Raw genomic sequence first — 17853 nt, forward strand, 5'->3', positions numbered from 1 at the left:
AATCAACTGGAATGAAATGAAATGGAAATGAATGGAATAGAATGCAATGAAATCAACTGGAATGCAATGGAATGGAATTGAACTGTATGGTATGGAATGGAATGGAATCATCTGGTATTTAATAGAATGAAACGGAATGGAATGGAATGGAGTGGAATGGAATGGAATGAACCCGAATGGAATGGAATGGAATGGAATGGAATGGAATGGAATGGAATGGAATGGCATCAAATGGAATGGAATGAAATCAACGAGAGTGAAAAGGAATGGAATGCAATGGAATAGAATGGAAAGCAATGGAATGGAATGGAATGGAATGGAATGGAATGGAATGGATACAGCCCGTGTGGAACAGAAAGGAATGGAATGGAATGGAATGGATACAGCCCGTGTGGAACAGAAAGGAATGGAATGGAATGGAATAGAATGGAATGGAATGGAATGGAATTAACCCGAGTGTAATGCAATGGAATGGAATGGAATAAAATGGAATGGATTGGAATGGAATGGAATGGAATACAATGGAATCAATCAGAGGTGAAGGAATGGAATAGAATGGAATGGAATAGAATGGAATTGAATTGAATGGAGTGGAATCAACATGAGTGGAAAGGAATGGAATGGAATGGAATGGAAGGGAATGCAATGGAATGGAAAGGAATGGAAAGGAATGGAATCAACAAGAATGGAAGGCAAAGGAATGAAATGGAATGGAATGTAATCTAATGGAACTGAATCAACCCCTGTGGAATGGAACGGAATGGAATGGAACGGAATGGAATGGAATGGAATGGAATCAACCGGAACGAAATGGAATATAATGGAATGGAAATTAATTGAATGGAATGGAAAGCAATGTAATGAAATGGAATGGAATGGAATGGAATGGAATAGAATCAACACGACTGGAATGGAATGGAATGGAATAGAATGAAATGAAATGTAAGGTAATGTAATGGAATGGAATCAAACCGAATGGTGTGCAATGCAAAGAATGGAATGGAATGGAATGGATTCAACACGAGTAGAAAGGAATGGAATGGAACGGAATGGCATTTAATGGAATGGAAAGGAATGGAATGGAATGGAAAAGAATCACACTGAGTGGAAAGGAATGGAATGGAATGGAATTGAATGGAATAGAATAGAAGGGAATCCACCCGAGTGGAATGGAATGGAATGGAATGGAATTGAATGGAATGTAATGGAATGGAATCAAACCGAGTGGAATGGAGTGGACTGGACTGGAATGGAATGGAAAGGAATGGAATGCAATCAACCTGAGTGGAATGGAAATGAATGGAATTGAATCGACTGGAATCAAACAGAGTAGAATGGAATTGAAAGGAATGGAATGGAATGGAATGGAATGGAATGGAATGGATTAATCCGGAAAAGAAGGGAGTGAATTGGAATGGAAAGGAATGGATTGGAATGGAAACAACCCAAGTGGAAAGGAATGGAATGGAATGCAATAGAATGTAATGGAATGAAATGGAATGGAATGGAATGGAATGGAATCAACCCGACGTGAAAGGAATGGAATGGAATGAAATGGAATGGAAAGGAATCAACAGAGAGGAATGGAATGGAATGGAATGGGATGGAATGGAATGGAATGGAATCAAACAGAGTGGAATGGAATGGAATGGAAAGCAATGAACTCGAGTGGAATAGAACGGAATGGATTGGAATGGAATGGAATGGAATGGAATGGAATGGAATGGAATCAACCCGACTGGTGTGCAATGAATGGAATGGAATGGAATGGAATGGAATGGAATGGAATGGAAAGGATGGGATGGAATGGAATGGAATGGATAGGATGGGATGGAATGGAATGGAATGGAATGAATGGAATGGAATGGAATGGATGGAATGGAATGGAATGGAACGGAATGGAATGGAATGGAAAATGCCAGTGGAATGGAATGGAATGGATTGGAATCAACCATAGTGGAATGGAATGGAAAAGAATGGAATGGAATCAACCCGAAAGAAATGGAATGGAATGGAATAAACAGAAATGGAATGAAGTGGAATGGAATAGAATGGAACTGCATTGAATGCAATCAACCCGAGTGGGATGGAATGGATTGGAATGGAATGAAATGGAATGGAATCAACCTGAGTGGTATGGAATGAAATGGAATGGAAGGGAATGGAATGGAATGGAATAGAATGGAATCAACCTGAGTGGAATGGAATAGAATGGAATGGAATGGAATGGAATCAACCCGAATGGAATGGAGTGGAATGGAATGGAATGGAATGCAATGGAATGGAATGGAAAGGAATCAACTTGAATGGAATGGAATGGAATGGAATGGAATGGAATGGAATGGAAAGGAATCAACTTGAATGGAATGGAATAAAATGGAATCATCCCGAGTGGAATGGAATGGAATGGAATGGAATCAACTCGAGTGGAAAGGAATGGACCAGAATGGAAAGGAATGGAATGGCATGGAATGCAATGGAATAGAATGCAAAGGAATGGCATCAACCCGAGTGTAATGGAATGGAATGGAACGGAATGGAATGGAATGGAATAGAATGGAAACGACCTGTGTGGAATTGAACCGAATGGAATGGAGTGGAATGGAATGGAATCAACCCGTAGGGAATGGAATGGAATGGAATAGAACGCAATGGAATGGAATGGAGTGGAATGGAATTCAAGGGAATGGAATGGAATAGAATCAACACGAGTGGAATGGAATGGAAGGGAATGGAATGGAATGGAATGAAATGAAATGGAATGGATTAATCCGGAAAAGAAGGGAGTGAATTGGAATGGAATGGAATGGAGTGGAATGGAATGGATTCAACCCAAGTGTAACGGAATGGAATGAAATGGATTGGAACGGAAACAACACAAGTGGAAAGGAACGGAATGGAATGAAATGGAATGGAATGGAAAGAATGGAATCAACCCGAGGTGAAAGGAATGGAATGGAATGAAATGGAATGGAAAGGAATCAACAGAGAGGAATGGAATGGAATGGAATGGAATGGAATGGAATCAAACCGAGTGGAATGGAATGGAATGGAAAGGAGTGAACCCGAGTGGAATGGAAAAGAATGGATTGGAATGGAAAGGAATGGAATGGAATGGAATCAACTGGAAAGAAATGGAATGGAAAGGAATGGAATGGAATGGAATGGAATGGTATCAACTTGAGTGGAATGGAATGGAATTCAATGGAATGGAATCAACCCGAGTGGAATGCAAAGGAATGGAACGGAATGGAATGGAATGGAATGGAGTGTAATGGAATCAACCCGAGTGGAATGGAATGGAATGGAGTGGAGTGGAATGGAATCAACCCGAATTGAATGGAATCAACCCGAATTGAATGGAATGGAATGGAGTGGAATGGAACGGAATGGAATGGAATGGAATGGAATGGAATGGAATCAACCCGATTGGAATGGAATGGAATGGAGTGGAGTGGAATGGAATCAACCCGAATTGAATGGAATCAACCCGAATTGAATGGAATGGAATGGAGTGGAATGGAACGGAATGGAATGGAACGGAATGGAATGGAATGGAATCAACCCGAATGGAATGGAATGGAAGGGAATCAACCCAAGTGGAATGGAATGGAATGGAGTGGAATGGAACAGAATGGAATGGAATGGAATGGAATGGAATGGAATCAACTGGAGTGGAATGAAATGGAATGGAAAAGAGAAGAATGCAATTGAATCAACCCGAGTGGAAGGGGTGGAAAGGAATGGAATGGAATCAACTGGAAGGGAATGAAATGGAATGCATTGAAATGGAATCGCATTGAATGGAATCAACCCGAGTGCAAAGGAATGGATTGGAAAGTAATGAAATTGAATGGAATAGAATGGAATCAACCCGGGTGGAATGGAATGGAATTTAATGGAATGGAAAGGAATGGAATGGAATGGAATGGAATGGAATGGAGTCAATACGAGTAGAATAGAATGGAATGGAATGGAATTAACCCTAGTGGAGTGAAGTGGACAGGAGTGGACTGGACTGGAATGGAATGGAATGAAAAAGAATGGAATGGAATCAACCCGAATGGAATGGAATGGAATGGAATAGAAGAATGGAATGGAATGGAATGGACTCAATGAGAATGGAATGGAATTGAATGGAATGGAATCAACCCGAGTGGAATGGAATGGAATGGAATGGAATGAAATGGAATCGAATGGAATGGAATCAAACCGAGTGGAATGGAGTGGAAAGTAATGGAGTGGAATGGAATGGATTCAAACCGAGTGGAATGGAATGGAATGGAATTGTATGGAATGGAATGGAATCAACCCGAGTGGAATGGAATGGAATGGAATGGAATGAAATGGAATCGAATGGAATGGAATCAAACCGAGTGGAATGGAGTGGAAAGTAATGGAGTGGAATGGAATGGAATCAAACCGAGTGGAATGGAATGGAATGGAATGGAATGGAATGGAATGGAATGGAATAGAATGGAATCAACCCGAATGGAATGGAGTGGAATGGAATAGAAAAAAATGAAATGGAATGGAATCAACTGAATGGAATGGAATGGAACGGAATCAAACCGAGTGGAATGCAATATAATGGAATGGAATCGTATGGAATGGAATCAACCTGAGGGGAAAGGAATGGAACGGAATGGAATAGAATGGAATGGAATGGAATGCAATGGAAAGGAGTGGAACGCAATCAAACCGAGAGGAATGGACTTGAATGGAATGGAATGGAATGGAACAGAATGGAATGGAATGGAATCAACCCAAGTGGAATGGAATGGAATGCAATTCAATGGAATGGAATGGAATAAAATGGAATCAACAAGTGTGGAATGGAATGGAATGGAATGGAATAGAAAGGAATCAACACGAGGGGAATGGAATGGAAAGGAATCGAATGGAAAGCGATGGAATACAATGAACCCGAGTGGATTGGAATGGAATGGAATGGAATTTAAAGAAATGAAATGGAATGGATTTCACCTGAAAGCAATGGAGTGGAATCATATGGAATGTAATGGAAAGGAATGGAATGGAATCATTAGCAGTGGAATCACACAGAGTGGAATGAAATGGAATGGAATGGAATGGAATCAAGCCGAGTGGTGTGGTGTGGAGTGGAGTGGAGTGGAGTGGAGTGGAATGGAATGGAATGGAATGGAATGGAATGGAGAGGAATGGAATGGAATGGAAAGGAATCTACCAGAGTGGAATAGAATGGAATGGAATGGAATGCAATGGAAATAACCTGAGTGGAACAGAATGGAATGGAATGGAATCTAATGGAATGGTATGAAATGAATCCGAGTGAATTGGAATGGAATGGGATGGAAAGGAACGGAATGGAACGGAATGGAATGGAATGGAAAGGAATGAAATGGAATGGAATAGAATGGAATGGAATGGAATGGAATGGAATGGAATGGAATGGAATCAAACCGAGTGGAATGGAGTGGACGGGACTGGAATGGAATGGAATCAACCTGAGTGGAATGGAAAGGAATCGAATTGAATAGATTGGAATCAAACAGAGTAGAATGGAATTGAAAGGAATGGAATGGATTGGAATGGAATGGAATGGAATGGAAACAACAGGAACAAAACGGAATGGAATGGAATGGAATGGAATGGAATGGAATGAAATGGAGTGGAATGGAATGGAATGGAATGGAATCAACCAGAGTGGAATGGAATGAAATGGAATGGAACAGAATGGAATCAAATGGAATGGAATGGAATGGAATGGAATGAAATGGAATGGAACGGAATGGTATGGAATCAACCCGAATGTTATGGAATAGAATGTAATGGAATGGAATGGAAAAGAAAGGAATGGAAAGGAATGGAATGGAATCAACCAGAGAGGAAAGCAATGGAATGGAATGGAATGGAATGGAATCAACTAGAAAGGAAAGGAATGGAATGGAATGGAATGGAATCAACCAGAGAGGAAAGCAATGGAATGGAATGGAATGGAATGGAATCAACTAGAAAGGAAAGGAATGGAATGGAATGGAATGGAATGGAATCAATATGAGTGGAATGGAATGGAATGGAATGGAAAGGAATGGAATCAACTGGAATGGAATGGAATGGAATGGATTGGAATCAACCCGAGTGGAGTGGAATGCAATGGAAAGGAATGGAATTGAAACAACCAGAGTGGAATGGAATGGAATGGAATGGAATTAATTGAAATGCTATGTAATGTATTGTAAAGGAATATAATGGAATGGAATGAAATCAACCCTAGTGGAATGGAATGGAATGGAAGGGAATGGAGAGCAATCGAATGGAATGGAATGGAACGGAATGAAACCGAGTGGAATGGAAAGGAATGGAATGGAATGGAATCAACCCGAGAGGAATAGAATGGAATGGAATCAGCTGGAATGGAATGGAATGGAATGGAACGGAAGGGAATGGAATGGAATCAACCGGAGTGAAATGGAAAGGAAGGGAATGGATTGGAATGGAATCAACTGGAATGAAATGAAATGCAAATGAATGGAATGGAATGGAATGGAATCAACTGGAATGGAATGGAATGGAATTGAATTGTATGGTATGGAATGGAATGTAATAATCTGGTATTTAATAGAATGAAACGGAATGGAATGGAATGGAGTGGAATGGAATGGAATGAACCTGAATGGAATGGAATGGAATGGCATCAAATGGAATGCAATGAAATCAACAAGAGTGAAATGGAATGGAATGGAACGGAATGCAATGGAATAGAATGGAAAGCAATGGAATGGAATGGAATGGAATGGAAAGGAATGGAATGGAAAGGAATGGAATGGAATGGATACAGCCCGTGTGGAACGGAAAGGAATGGAATGGAATGGAATGGAATGGAATGGAATGCAATGGAATGGAATGAAATTGAAAGGAATGGAATGGAATGGAATTAACCCGAGTGTAATGGAATGGAATGGAATGGAATAAAATGGAATGGATTGGAATGGAATGGAATGGAATACAATGGAATCAATCAGAGTGGAAGGAATGGAATAGAATGGAATGGAATAGAATGGAATGGAATAGAATGGAATGGAATGGAATGGAGTGGAATCAAAACGAATGGAAAGGAATGGAATGGAATGGAATGGAATGCAATGGAAGGGAATGTAATGGATAGGAATTGAATCAACAAGAATGGAAGGCAAAGGAATGAAATGGAATGGAATGGTATGTAATGTAATGGATCTGAATCAACCACTGTGGAATGGAACGGAATGGAATGGAACGGAATGGAATGGAATGGAATCAACCGGAACGAAATGGAATATAATGGAACGGAAATTAATTGAATGGAATGGAAAGCAATGTAATGGAATGGAATGGAATGGAATGGAATAGAATCAAAACGACTGGAATGGAATGGAATGGAATGGAATAGAATGAAATGGAACGGAATGGAATGGAATGGAATGGAATGGATTCAAACCGAATGGTATGCAACACAAAGAATGGAATGGAATGGAATGGAATGGATTCAACACGAGTAGAAAGGAATGGAATGGAACGGAATGGAATTTAATGGAATGGAAACGAATGGAATGGAATGGAAAGGAATCAACCTGAGTGGAATGGAATGGAATGGAATGGAATGGAATGGAATGGAATAGAATCGAATGGAATCTACCCGAGTGGAATGGAATGGAATGGAATGGAATGGAATGGAATGGAATGTAGTCAACACGAGTGGAATGGAATGGAATGTAAGAGAATGGAATGGAATGGAATGGAATCAACCCAAGTGGAATGGAAGGACATGGAATGAAATGGAATGGAAAGGAATGAAATCAACCCGGGTGGAATGGAATGGAATGGAATGGAGTGGAATGGAATCAACACGAGTGGAATGGAATGGAACGGAGTGGAATGAAATAGAATGGAATGGAATCAACCAGGGTGGAATGGAATGGAATGGAATGGAATGGAATCAAACCGAGTGGAATGGAGTGGACGGGACTGGAATGGAATGGAATGGAATGGAATCAACCTGAGTGGAATGGAAAGGAATCGAATTGAATAGATTGGAATCAAACAGAGTAGAATGGAATTGAAAGGAATGGAATGGATTGGAATGGAATGGAATGGAATGGAAACAACAGGAACAAAACGGAATGGAATGGAATGGAATGGAATGGAATGGAATGGAATGGAATGGAATGAAATGGAGTGGAATGGAATGGAATGGAATGGAATCAACCAGAGTGGAATGGAATGAAATGGAATGGAACAGAATGGAATCAAATGGAATGGAATGGAATGGAATGGAATGAAATGGAATGGAACGGAATGGTATGGAATCAACCCGAATGTTATGGAATAGAATGTAATGGAATGGAATGGAAAAGAAAGGAATGGAAAGGAATGGAATGGAATCAACCAGAGAGGAAAGCAATGGAATGGAATGGAATGGAATGGAATCAACTAGAAAGGAAAGGAATGGAATGGAATGGAATGGAATCAACCAGAGAGGAAAGCAATGGAATGGAATGGAATGGAATGGAATCAACTAGAAAGGAAAGGAATGGAATGGAATGGAATGGAATGGAATCAATATGAGTGGAATGGAATGGAATGGAATGGAAAGGAATGGAATCAACTGGAATGGAATGGAATGGAATGGATTGGAATCAACCCGAGTGGAGTGGAATGCAATGGAAAGGAATGGAATTGAAACAACCAGAGTGGAATGGAATGGAATGGAATGGAATTAATTGAAATGCTATGTAATGTATTGTAAAGGAATATAATGGAATGGAATGAAATCAACCCTAGTGGAATGGAATGGAATGGAAGGGAATGGAGAGCAATCGAATGGAATGGAATGGAACGGAATGAAACCGAGTGGAATGGAAAGGAATGGAATGGAATGGAATCAACCCGAGAGGAATAGAATGGAATGGAATCAGCTGGAATGGAATGGAATGGAATGGAACGGAAGGGAATGGAATGGAATCAACCGGAGTGAAATGGAAAGGAAGGGAATGGATTGGAATGGAATCAACTGGAATGAAATGAAATGCAAATGAATGGAATGGAATGGAATGGAATCAACTGGAATGGAATGGAATGGAATTGAATTGTATGGTATGGAATGGAATGTAATAATCTGGTATTTAATAGAATGAAACGGAATGGAATGGAATGGAGTGGAATGGAATGGAATGAACCTGAATGGAATGGAATGGAATGGCATCAAATGGAATGCAATGAAATCAACAAGAGTGAAATGGAATGGAATGGAACGGAATGCAATGGAATAGAATGGAAAGCAATGGAATGGAATGGAATGGAATGGAAAGGAATGGAATGGAAAGGAATGGAATGGAATGGATACAGCCCGTGTGGAACGGAAAGGAATGGAATGGAATGGAATGGAATGGAATGGAATGCAATGGAATGGAATGAAATTGAAAGGAATGGAATGGAATGGAATTAACCCGAGTGTAATGGAATGGAATGGAATGGAATAAAATGGAATGGATTGGAATGGAATGGAATGGAATACAATGGAATCAATCAGAGTGGAAGGAATGGAATAGAATGGAATGGAATAGAATGGAATGGAATAGAATGGAATGGAATGGAATGGAGTGGAATCAAAACGAATGGAAAGGAATGGAATGGAATGGAATGGAATGCAATGGAAGGGAATGTAATGGATAGGAATTGAATCAACAAGAATGGAAGGCAAAGGAATGAAATGGAATGGAATGGTATGTAATGTAATGGATCTGAATCAACCACTGTGGAATGGAACGGAATGGAATGGAACGGAATGGAATGGAATGGAATCAACCGGAACGAAATGGAATATAATGGAACGGAAATTAATTGAATGGAATGGAAAGCAATGTAATGTAATGGAATGGAATGGAATGGAATAGAATCAACACGACTGGAATGGAATGGAATAGAATGAAATGGAACGGAATGGAATGGAATGGAATGGAATGGATTCAAACCGAATGGTATGCAACACAAAGAATGGAATGGAATGGAATGGAATGGATTCAACACGAGTAGAAAGGAATGGAATGGAACGGAATGGAATTTAATGGAATGGAAACGAATGGAATGGAATGGAAAGGAATCAACCTGAGTGGAATGGAATGGAATGGAATGGAATGGAATGGAATTGAATGGAATAGAATTGAATGGAATCTACCCGAGTGGAATGGAATGGAATGGAATGGAATGGAATGGAATGGAATGGAATGTAGTCAACACGAGTGGAATGGAATGGAATGTAAGAGAATGGAATGGAATGGAATGGAATCAACCCAAGTGGAATGGAAGGACATGGAATGAAATGGAATGGAAAGGAATGAAATCAACCCGGGTGGAATGGAATGGAATGGAATGGAGTGGAATGGAATCAACACGAGTGGAATGGAATGGAACGGAGTGGAATGAAATAGAATGGAATGGAATCAACCAGGGTGGAATGGAATGGAATGGAATGGAATGGAATCAACATCAGTGGAATGCAATGTAATGGAATGGCATGGAAATTAACTGAATTAATTAGAGTGGATTGGAATGGAAAGGAATGTAATGGAATGGAATGCAATGGTATCAAACTGAGTGCAATGGAATGGAATGGAATGGAATGAAATGGAATGGAATCAACCTGAGTGTAATGGAATAGAATGGAATAGAATGGAATGGAATGGAATGGAATAGTTTTCAATGGAATGGAATGGAATCAACATGGGTGCAATGGAATGGAATGGAATGGAACGGAATTGAATGCAATGCAATCAACACGAATGGAAAGGAATGGATTAGAATGGAATGGAATGGAATGGAATGGAGAGGAATGGAATCAACGCGAGAGGAATGGAATGGAATGGAGTGGAATGGAATGGAATGGAATGGAATCAACTGAAGTGGAATGGAATGGAATGGAATGGAAAGGAATGGAATCAACACGAGTGAAGTGGAATGGAATGGAATGGAATTTAATCAACCCTCGTGTAAAGGAATGGAATGGAATTGAATGGAATCAACACCAGTGGAGTGGAATGGAATGGAGTGGAATGGAATGGAATCAACACGAGTGGAGTGGAATGGAATGGAATGGAATGGAATGGCATAGAATTGAAACAACCGTAGTGTAAATGAATGGCATGGAATGGAATGGAATGGGATGGAATAGAATGCAATGTAATGGAACGGAATCAACCAGAATGGAAGGGAATGAAATGGAATGGTATGGAATGGAAAAGAATGTATTGGAATCATCTGCAATCGAATGGAATGGAATGGAATGTTATGGAGTGGAATGGAATGGAATGAAACCGAGAAGAATGCAATGGAATGGAATGGAATGGAATGGAATGGAATCAAGCCGAGAGGAACAGAATGGCATTGAATGAATGGAATGGAAAGGAATCAACACGAGTGGAATGGAATGGAGTGGAATGGAATGGAATGGAGTGGAATGCAATGGAATGGAATGGAATGGAGTGGAATGGAATGGAATGGAATGGAATCAACCCGACAGGAATGGAAAGGAATGGAAAGGAATGGAATGGAATGGAATGGAATGGAATGGAATGGAATGGAATGGAATCAACCTGAGTGGAATGGAATTTAATGGAAGGGAATGTAATGCAATGTAATGTAATGGAAAGGAATGGAATAGAATAGAATCAACAAGATTGGAATGGAATGGAATGGAATGGAATGGAATGGAATGGAATCAACCAGAGTGGAATGGAATGAAATGGAATGGAACGGAATGGAATCAACTGGAATGGAATGGAATGGAATGGAATGAAATGGAATGAAAAGGAATGGAATGGAATGGTATGGAATCAACCCGAATGTTATGGAATAGAATGTAATGGAATGGAATGGAAAAGAAAGGAATGGAAAGGAATGGAATGGAATCAACCAGAGAGGAAAGCAATGGAATGGAATGGAATGGAATGGAATCAACTAGAAAGGAAAGGAATGGAATGGAATGGAATGGAATGGAATCAATACGAGTGGAATGGAATGGAATGGAATGGAATGGAAAGGAATGGAATCAACTGGAATGGAATGGATTGGAATCAACCCGAGTGGAGTGGAATGGAATGGAAAGGAATGGAATTGAAACACCCAGAGTGGAATGGAATGGAATGGAATGGAATGGAATGGAAAGGAATGGAATCAAATGGAAAGAAATAGAATGGAATGGAATGGAATGGAATGGAATGGAAAGGAATCAACTGGAAAGGAATAGAATGGAATGGAATGGAATGGAAACAACTGGAAAGGAATGGAATGGAATGGAATGGAATCAAACAGAATGGAATGGAATGGAATGGAATGGAATCGTATGGAATGGAATGGAATCAACACGAGTGGAATGGTATGGAATGGAATCGAATGGAATGCAATGCAGTGGAATAAAATGGAATGGAATCAACCAGAGTGGAATGGAATGGAATGGAATGGAATGGAATGGAATTAATTGAAATGTAATGTAATGTAAAGGAATATAATGGAATGGAATGAAATCAACCCTACTGGAATGGAATGGAATGGAAGGGAATGGAGAGCAATCGAATGGAATGGAATGGAACGGAATGAAACCGAGTGGAATGGAAAGGAATGGAATGGAATGGAATCAACCCGCGAGGAATAGAATGGAATGGATTCAGCTGGAATGGAATGGAATGGAATGGAACGGAAGGGAATGGAATGGAATCAACCCGAGTGAAATGGAAAGGAAGGGAATGGATTGGAATGGAATCAATTGGAATGAAATGAAATGGAAATGAATGGAATGGAATGGAATGGAATCAACTGGGATGGAATAGAATGGAATTGAATTGTATGGTATGGAATGGAAAGGAATAATAAGGTATTTAATAGAATGAAATGGAATGGAATGGAATGGAGTGGAATGGAATGGAATGAACCTGAATGGAATGGAATGGAATGGAATGGAATGGAATGGAATGGAATGGAATGGCATCAAATGGAATGGAATGAAATCAACGAGAGTGAAATGGAATGGAATGGAATGGAATGCAATGGAATATAATGGAAAGCAATGGAATGGAATGGAACGGAATGGAATGGAATGGATACAGCCCGTGTGGAACGGAAAGGAATGGAATGGAATGGAATGGAATAGAATGTAATGTAATGGAATGGAATGGAACGCAATGGAATGGAATGAAATTGAAAGGAATGCAATGGAATGGAATTAACCCGAGTGTAATGGAATGGAATGGAATGGAATAAAATGGAATGAATTGGAATGGAATGGAATGGAATACAATGGAATCAATCAGAGTGGAAGGAATGCAATAGAATGGAATGGAATAGAATGGAATGGAATAGAATGGAATGGAATTGAATGGAGTGGAATCAACACGAGTGGAAAGGAATGGAATGGAATGGAATGGAATGGAATGGAATGGAATGGAATGGAATCAACAAGAATGGAAGGCATAGGAATGAAATGGAATGGAATGGAATCGTATGTAATGTAATGGAAATGAATCAACCCCTGTGGAATGGAACGGAATGGAATGGAATGGAATGGAATCAACAGGAACGAAATGGAATATAATGGAACGGAAATTAATTGAATGGAATGGAAAGCAATGTAATGTAATGTAATGGAATGGAATAGAATAGAATCAACACGACTCGAATGGAATGGAATGGAATAGAATGAAATGGAATGGAATGAAATGGAATGGAATGGAATCAAACCGAATGGTATGCAATGCAAAGAATGGAATGGAATGGAATGGAATGGAATGGAATGGAATGGAATGGAATGGATTCAACACGAGTAGGAAGGAATGGAATGGAATGGAATTTAATGGAATGGAAAGGAATGGAATGGAATGGAAAGGAATCACCCTGAGTGGAATGGAATGGAATTGAATGGAATAGAATCGAATGGAATCCACCCGAGTGGAATGGAATGGAATGGAATGGAATGGAATGGAATGGAATGGAATATAGTCAACACGAGTGGAATGGAATGGAATGGAATAGAATGGAATGGAATGGAATGGAATCAACCCAAGTGGAATGGAAGGACATGGAATGAAATGGAATGGAAAGGAATGGAATCAACCTGGGTGGAATGGAATGGAACGGAATGGAATGGAGTGGAATGGAATCAACACGAGTGGAATGGAATGGAATGGATTGGAATGAAATAGAATGGAATGGAATCAACCAGGGTGGAATGGAATGGAATGCAATGGAATGGAATCCACATCAGTGGAATGCAATGTAATGGAATGGAATGGAAATTAACGGAATCAATTAGAGTGGATTGGAATGGAAAGGAATGGAATGGAATGGAATGCAATGGTATCAAACTGAGTGCAATGGAATGGAATGGAATGGAATGAAATGGAATGGAATCAACCTGAGTGTAATGGAATAGAATGGAATGGAATGGAATGGAATAGTTTTGAATGGAATGGAATGGAATCACCCTGAGTGCAATGGAATGGAATGGAGTGGAACGGAATTGAATGCAATGGAATCAACATGAATGGAATGGAATGGATTAGAATGGAATGGAATGGAGAGGAATGCAATCAACGCGAGAGGAATGGAATGGAATGGAGTGGAATGGAATGGAATGGAATGGAATCAACTGGAGTGGAATGGAATGGAATTGAATGGAAAGGAATGGAATCAACACGAGTGCAGAGGAATGGAATGGAATGGAACGGAATGGAATGGCATAGAATTGAAACAACCGTAGTGTAAAGGAATGGCATGGAGTGGAATGGAATGGTATGGAATAGAATGCAATATAATGGAACGGAATCAACCGGAATGGAAGGGAATGAAGTGGAATGATATGGAATGGAAAAGAATGGATTGGAATCATCTGCAATGGAATGGAATGGAATGGAATTAACCCGAGTGTAATGCAATGGAATGGAATGGAATAAAATGGAATGGATTGGAATGGAATGGAATGGAATACAATGGAATCAATCAGAGTGGAAGGAATGGAATAGAATGGAATGGAATAGAATGGAATGGAATAGAATGGAATGGAATTGAATGGAGTGGAATCAACAAGAGTGGAAAGGAATGGAATGGAATGGAATGCAATGGAATGGAATGGAATGGATAGGAATGGAATCAACAAGAATGGAAGGCAAAGGAATGAAATGGAAAGGAATGGAATGGTATGTAATGTATGGAACTGAATCAACCCCTGTGGAATGGAACGGAATGGAATGGAACGGAATGGAATGGAATGGAATCAACCAGAACGAAATGGAATATAATGGAACGGAAATTAATTGAATAGAATGGAAAGCACTGTAATGTAATGGAATGTAATGGAATGGAATAGAATCAACACGACTGGAATGGAAAGGAATGGAATAGAATGAAATGTAATGTAATGGAATGGAATGGAATCAAACCGAATGGTATGCAATGCAAAGAATGGAATGGAATGGAATGGATTCAACACGAGTAGAAAGGAATGGAATGGAACGGAATGGAATTTAATGGAATGGAAAGGAATGGAATGGAATGGAAAGGAATCACCCTGTGTGGAATGGAATGGAATAGAATGGAATAGAATCGAATGGAATCCAACCGAGTGGAATGGAATGGAATGGAATGGAATTGAATGGAATGTAATGGAATGGAATCAAACCGAGTGGAATGGAGTGGACTGGACTGGAATGGAATGGAATGGAATGGAATGGAATCAACCCGAGTGGAATGGAAAGGAATGGAATTGAATAGATTGGAATCAAACAGAGTAGAATTTAATTGAAAGGAACGGAATGGATTGGAATGGAATGGAATGGAATGGAAACAACAGGAACTAAATGGAATGGAATGGAATGGAATGGAATGGAATGGAATGGAATGAAATGGAGTGGAATGGAATGGAATGGAATGGAATCAACCAGAGTGGAATGGAATGAAATGGAATGGAACAGAATGGAATCAACTGGAATGGAATGGAATGGAATGGAATGGAATAAAATGGAATGAAATGGAATGGAATGGAATGGTATGGAATCAACCCGAGTGTTATGGAATGGAAAGGAATGGAATGGAATGGAAAATAAAGGAATGGAAAGGAATGGAATGGAATCAACCAGAGAGGAAAGCAATGGAATGGAATGGAATGGAATGGAATGGAATGGAATGGAATGGAATGGAATGGAATCAATTAGAAAGGAAAGGAATGGAATGGAATGGAATGGAATGGAATGGAATGGAATGGAATCAATACGAGTGGAATGGAATGGAATGGAATGGAAAGGAATGGAATCAACTGGAATGGAATGGAATGGAATGGATTGGAATCAACGCAAGTGGAGTGGAATGGAATGGAATGGAATGGAAAGGAATGGAATTGAAACAAACAGAGTGGAATGGAATGGAATGGAATGGAATGGAATGGAATGGAAAGGAATGGAATCAAATGGAAAGTAATAGAATGGAATGGAATGGAATGGAATGGAAACAACTGGAAAGGAATGGAATGGAATGGAATGGAATCAAACAAAATGGGATGGAATGGAATGGAATGGTATGGAATGGAATGGAATCAACACGAGTGAAATGGTATGGAATGGAATCGAATAGAATGCAATGGAATGGAATAAAATGGAATGGAATCAACCAGAGTGGAATGGAATGGAATGGAATGGAATGGAATGGAATGGAATGGAATGGAATGGAATGGGATGGAATGGAATTAATTGGAATGGAATGGAATGGAATGTAAAGGAATGGAATGGAATGAAATCAACCCTAGTGGAATGGAATGGAATGGAAGGGAATGGAGAGCAATCGAATGGAATGGAATGGAACGGAATGAAACCGAGTGGAATGGAAAGGAAAGGAATGGAATGGAATCAACCCGAGAGGAATAGAATGGAATGGAATCAGCTGGAATGGAATGGAATGGAAAGGAACGGAAGGGAATGGAATGGAATCAACCCGAGTTAAATGGAAAGGAAGGGAATGGATTGGAATGGAATCAACTGGAATGAAATGAAATGGAAATGAATGGAATGGAATGGAATGGAATCAACTGGAATGGAATGGAAAGGAATTGAATTGTATGGTATGGAATGGAATGGAATCACCTGGTATTTAATAGAATGAAACGGAATGGAATGGAATGGAGTGGAATGGAATGGAATGAACCCGAATGGAATGGAATGGAATGGAATGGCATCAAATGGAATGCAATGAAATCAACCAGAGTGAAATGGAATGGAATGGAATGGAATGCAATGGAATAGAATGGAAAGCAATGGAATGGAATGGAATGGAATGGAGTGGAATGGAATGGAATGGAATGGACTGGATACAGCCCGTGTGGGATGGAAAGGAATGTAATGGAATGGAATGGAATGGAATGGAATGGAATCGAATGGAATTGAAAGGAATGGAATGGAATGGAATGGAACGGAATTAACCCGAGTGTAATGCAATGGAATGGAATGGAATAAAATGGAATGGATTGGAATGGAATGGAATGGAATACAATGGAATCAATCAGAGTGGAAGGAATGGAATAGAATGGAATGGAATAGAATGGAATGGAATAGAATGGAATGGAATTGAATGGAGGGGAATCAACACGAGTGGAAAGGAATGGAATGGAATGGAATGGAATAGAATGCAATGGAATGGAATGGAATGGATAGGAATGGAATTAACAAGAATGGAAGGCAAAGGAATGAAATGGAATGGAATGCAATCGTATGTAATGTAATGGAAATGAATCAACCCCTGTGGAAAGGAACGGAATGGAATGGAATCAACAGGAACGAAATGGAATATAATGGAACGGAAATT

Source organism: Pan troglodytes, chromosome 16 (assembly GCF_028858775.2).
Source record: "Pan troglodytes isolate AG18354 chromosome 16, NHGRI_mPanTro3-v2.0_pri, whole genome shotgun sequence".
Taxonomy (NCBI): Eukaryota; Metazoa; Chordata; class Mammalia; order Primates; family Hominidae; genus Pan; species Pan troglodytes.